Raw genomic sequence first — 6,001 nt, forward strand, 5'->3', positions numbered from 1 at the left:
CATAATGTAATCAAAATATTACCTAGTGGTCCCAAAACAAAACACTCACACAGAGTAACCCAGGGCATACCTGGCTAGCACATTTAAAATAATTGGAATTCACCACTTCTGAGGCTCAATTAGTGTTAAGAGAATTTTGTTCTCATGTTCATTAAACAATCTACTACAAGCCCAAGGTCTCTCCCCTCCCTGGGTGGGGACAGAATGTCCTGTAAGGAACACAGTATTCCTGCCTGTCTGATGATAGCTCCATTTTGTTTCTCACTTACACCCTGCTTACATACTAAAAAGGAACAGAAAGTCCTTGTTCTAATTCTTGACTAAAACTACACACAATAGATTTAGTTTTAGGATTCTAAATAAGTTTCATAAAATCATACAGTGACAGGGTAGTATTATGTTACTTATGGTTCTTCGTTAAATGTATACATCATTTAGTCATTATTCATATGGAATCCCATAACACTTAGACACTTTCAGAACGAGGTCCTTCTTCCAATAGGGCTTCACCAAGTACCATGCTCCACACAGAATCCACAGTCACCCTGGCCCCTCATCCCTGTAGACCACACTGTGATCAATTCAGTGTCAGGATGGCTCTAGGTCACCCGCAACCGACCAATGATAGGTGTCTTTGAGTCGACTAACTCTCAGATCATCCTCCACTGACTCGGCGCTGCTTACCCTCCAAGGTGCCCCCCTCACACAGGAATACATACTCGGAGCCTTGCTCACCTCTTTCTTTAAAAAAAAACAAGTTTGAGATGTGGTATCCACTCCTATCCGCCACAGGAGTCGCTGGTGCGCGATGAAACAAGGACATGCCTACCGACCAAGCCATCTCTAACCCGGACGACACTAGGCCAATTGTGCGTCGCCCCACGGACCTCCCGGTCGCGGCCAGTTTCGACAGAGCCTGGGCGCGAACCCAGGGACACTGATGGCACAGCTGGCGATGCATTACAGCGCCCTTAACCACTGCGCCACAAGGGAGGCGTATGTGTGTATTTTATACCAAGGTGTGAACAATTAGAATTTACAATTACGAATGTTTAGTTTCACTTTGAACCTTGGTCTTGTCTGTTTTACAATTTTGAAAATCACAGATTTCCCATTAAGTTGAAGTACTTTTCTATTTACTGTTGTCTATATGTTGTTTATGTCAGTGCCTTAACTTTAAATGTCATGGTAATGATGAGTCAGTCTAAGCTCTGTGTGATTTTATATCGTGTCTGTAAGCCTGGTAAAGTTTGACTGCAACAAAGGACTTTTACTGCGATTCTCTGTGGTGGAATGAATTGTATGAAACTAAACTGACAAGGGAATAAGTGAGGGAATCAGTTGAGAAGGCAAGGAGCAGAATTGCTTATCTTGTTCAGATAATGACTAGCTATGTGGGATGCAAGGTGATTTGTAGATTACTGATTTTTTGCAGTCAAAGTACAATGAAGTTTAATAACTTAAACCCACACAGTGTGGATGAAGTAAAGTGACAGAGACAGCAGGATGAATTTATATGGTGGATGTTTATTGGAGTGGATTTTAAATGTTAAGTGGAGCTGATGTTAGAATGGGCCATGACAACAGTGGACCTAACAACCACAAAACCTTTAGACCCAGCTCCTTCATGACATACGAGAGGGGGAAGGAAACATTAATAGGGGGGAACCGTGGTTTTTTAGGCCCAGTTGCAGCACTTGCAGCTGATGTCGAACACCAGACCGGCAGCACAGTGCTGGTCATAGATCTTGCCCTGGCTACAATTGTAGACGCTGTTCTTATTGGTGGGGTCAGGGTACATGCCGTCAGCCTTGCCGGCGCAGAAGCCAGATCCCCCACTGCTACTGCCACTGCTGCCCCCTTGACCTCCAGGCTGGTTGCTAGGCAGATATCACTGGGGCAATGGGGCCCGTACGGGCGGCACAACCTGGGAGATATGGAGGAAATAGGAGTTGGGGGAATATAGAAGAGAAAAGGGGTTGAAATCTTTTCAACTACTATTTGAACCCAAGTCTGGTTGAGATAGTGAGAGAGGGTTGTTGTTGAACGTTTGTGTGTACAAGCAGGCTTGCGTTTGTGTCTGTCTCTCACCAGCTCCGGTTCCCAGTCCAGACTTGAGGGTGTTGATCAGTGGATATCTGCCCTGTCCACAGAAGGTTCCAGAGAAGTCATCCAGATCCAGACTCCACACCATGGCTCCTCCGAAGCCAGTGTTCTTCAGCCACTCGATCTGTAGGGGAGAAACAGAAGGGAGAGGAGGGTTTACTTAACGGGGTGAAATTGGATAAATATGTATAGGTCATAGACCTTCATCATTTGCCCTATGTTGCTCAGTTGGTAGGGAATGGATTTTGCAATGACAGGATGGTGGATTCGATTCTGGCTGGGGTCACCCGTAACAAAATGTATGCACTCACTACTGTAAATCACGAAGAAAAAAGCTACTGTTTAATTCCATATATTACTAGGCTTATTGTAACAGAGTAGGATGCTACGCCATTACCCCCTAGTTATATCTTTCCTCCAACAGACAAACACCCCCACAAACACAGACCTTGTCCTGGAAACTCTTGACGTTGTCATATCCAACCCAGAGGTTCTGCTGGGTGTAGGCGTAGGGCACCATCTGGGCAGAGTCCCAGGCCTGGGTAGCTCCCTGCTTCAGTAAGGTGCAGATCTAATGACACACACACACACACGTTAGGGTTGCAAGTTGCATGATTCAGGAAGCTGCAGATGTAATCACTCAAAAACATACACTGGGTTTGTGTCCAAAATGACACCCTGTTCCCCAGGACACTACCTTTGACAATAGCACACAAGTAGTGCACTGTGTAGGGATTGGAAGAGGGTGAAATTTCAGACCTATCTTAATCCTGTGTCAATTACCTCGTAATAGGCCAGGAAGCCAGACTGTCTGGTGAATGGTCCGGCCGGGCCGGGGCCAGTGGCGGGAGCGCCCACTCCAGTGTTAGAGCCACTGGCCAGCTGGAAGGTGTGGCCGTAGGTGGGGAATCCAACCAGGAGCTTCTCAGCGGGGGCACCACTACTCTTCCAGTACTTCATAGCATAGTCCTGAGAACACACACAGTATGTGGTAGTGAGAATTTTTAAGAAATGTGCTACTCCCTCTCAGCTCAAAACTAAATAGGCAGGAAGAGATAGGTGAGCAGAGGAAGAGAGAGAGGAAGATATGGGTACAAAGAGAGAGACTCACCACATCGGAGTAGATGTCATCTCCCTGATCAGCTGGTCCTCTGTACAGAGGGCTGTTTTCTCCAGTGTTGTGTTCCCAAGATCCATGAAAGTCATAGCTCATCACATGCAGGTAGTCCAACACGCTGAGAGGGAGAGAGAGAGAGGGAGAGAAAGAGAGAGAGAAAGAGAGTTTCCAATATGCCAAGAAGTATTTGATAGATCATGCATGTTTTAATGTACACATTTTTCCTAAGAACTAATATATGAATGAGACCCAGTGTGTATGTACTGACGATCCAATCTCGGCGATCTGGTATCCGGTGTCGATGGTTCCCTTTCCGGCAGCGACAGCTGCAGTCAGCATCAGACGAGGACGGTTGGTGTTCTTTCCTTCAGCCTCAAAGGCAGCCATCAGCTCCTAGAGGGAGAGAGTGCACAGAGGGATGTGTGTGTTAATTTGGGAGTTCAGGTGTTCATTACTGTCTGTGTGTTCATTTGTGTATGCATGAGCTATTTTGTGTGTGTATGTGTGTGTGTCTGTATGTGTGATTGTTAATCTGCGTGTGTGTGTTTATTCATGTTTGTTCATTCATGTGTGTGTGTGTATGTGTATGGGTGTTTGAGTCTAACCTGCAGCAAGGTGGTGAATCTGGCCTTGTCTGCGGGTGGGGAGCCTCTGGTTCCGGGATACTCCCAGTCAATGTCCAGGCCGTCAAACTGGTACAGTCTCAGGAACTTGATAACGCTGCTGATGAACGTCTGGCGGTTGGCTGCACTGGACACCATTGCTGTGAACCTGGGTACACACACACAGCTCAGACACAGGGTGTGTGTGTAAATGTGTGTGTGCACTTGCATGTTTATATGCATCTCCACTTACGGCTGAGTGCCAAACTTCCATCCTCCAATGGCCAGCAGAGTCTTCAGGTTGCTGTTCCTGTTACCAAATACAAGACTTAGGGTTATTACTGGCTTAGGCGTGCATGTGTGCACCACGGGAGGCTGCTGAGGGGAAGAAAGCTCATAAAAATATCTGGGATGGCGGAAATGGAATGCCATCAGACACATGGAAACAATGTGTTTCACATATTTGATACCATTCCACTAATTCTGCTCCAGCCCTTACCACGAGCCCGTCCTCCACACTTAAGGTGCCACAAACCTCCTGTGGTGTGTACATGCCTGAATGAGAAAGTGTTTGCCTGCATTTGTCTATGTGTGTGCGTGCCTGCATGCATGCGTATGTGCATGTGTGCATGCCTGCTTGAGTGTGTGTTTGTGTGTGTCTCTCTCTCACTGGTTCTTGAGAGCCTGGAACTGTCCGTAGAGTTTCTCATCGTCCCATTCATAGGTCTTGATCTCGTTGTTGGCCATGCCGGCAAAGGCATAGATCAGATGGTCACAGAGACAGGGGTCCACGTTGGTGGGGAAATACTTGCCTGCTCCTGGCCGGTACTGGCCCCAGTTAGTGAAATAACAGGATAGGATGTAGGAGGATCCTATGGAAGGGTAGTAGTAATGTTAGAGTTTGGAGTTTGGCGGTTTTAGAGTCAGGGTTGGCATGTTCTGTAAATTGAGTTATTGTTCTCTGATTAGCTACTTGCCTAGATGCTGGCTACATGTAAATGAAATGAACTTTAAACGTACCTAGCTGTGCATGCAGCAGGAGAGCCAGTCCTAGAGAGAGAGAAAAGGAGAATAGTGTGAGAGAAAGCCAGAGAAATAAAGAAGGGAGGAAGGCAGAGGTTTTGGCAGAGGTTTTGTGTCATATTAAACTTTCTTTAAAGTCAACATAATTCAGAACTGTAATGATAATGATATAAAGTGCAGTTCTTCCCCTCTGACATGAATATAGGTGGGTCATGGTGCTGTCAACCTCAGTCCTTAGAAACAGAATTTGACCACATTAGCATAGACAAAATGCATAACTAGAGGACATTCGTCAGTGGCCACAATTCTCTCCACAGGGAGCCAAAGCCTTAGCATAGAGCATAGTCTCTGAATGTTGCTAATTGTCATTACAATGAAAATGTAAATAACATGTTTGAAATAAAGAGCAATAGTACAGTTATAAGCTAAATAAGCCAAAATAAATTCCCCTTACCAACGCAGATGAGTAGTTTGCCCATGGTTGCTCTGTACATTGCTCCATGGGCTGCTGAACCCTTTTATACTCTCATCGACCACTCCTATCTCACTCATAACTCTAGGACTTTCCCATTCTGCATCAAACCTCAATCAACCTCAGTCACTTGTTTGAACAAGGGTTTCCACTGCCTTAACAAAAACACTGATAAACTTCATATGTCCTTGTTTTAAGACATGATAAGCTGACGATAAAAAAAGCAGGTCTGTTTTCGGTGAAATTGACAACCATAAAGATGGGTCCATTAGCCACCCCTTAGCCTCTTCAGTATAGCCTCTACGACTAGCCCCTGCACCCTAGCTAGCACCTTTCTCCCACCACCAAACCCCCTATATAATTGTGGAGATTGCCCTTGAAATGGGATGGATGTACAGAATATGGTGACCATTCTACCAACTCAAGCTCAAGGTTGAGATGTCCCCATAATTAATTGATCTATCTTATGTTTCAGTTCTTCTAGCAGTGAGTTGAAGGTTGGGGGGAAGTGCCTAGGGGATAGGACTAAAAGGTGTGACTTGAGGGTAAGGGGGAAGGGGTCTATTTAAAATTAAGCATCAGGCTTAACACCTAGCTTCAAGTAGTTTAGTCACAAAAATCAGAAAAGCAATCCAATTAATTGTTCACCTTTGATGATCTTCGGATGTTTTCACTCACGAG

The 6,001-nt window shown here is 45.5% G+C and overlaps 1 pseudogene; it reads right to left on the reverse strand.

Moving 5' to 3' along the window:
• Positions 1–1,507: 1,507 nt before the first annotated feature.
• LOC116374213 (acidic mammalian chitinase-like) lies at positions 1,508–5,404 on the reverse strand (annotated as a pseudogene).
• Positions 5,405–6,001: the final 597 nt, after the last annotated feature.

This window comes from Oncorhynchus kisutch, linkage group LG1, assembly GCF_002021735.2.
Source record: "Oncorhynchus kisutch isolate 150728-3 linkage group LG1, Okis_V2, whole genome shotgun sequence".
Taxonomy (NCBI): domain Eukaryota; kingdom Metazoa; phylum Chordata; class Actinopteri; order Salmoniformes; family Salmonidae; genus Oncorhynchus; species Oncorhynchus kisutch.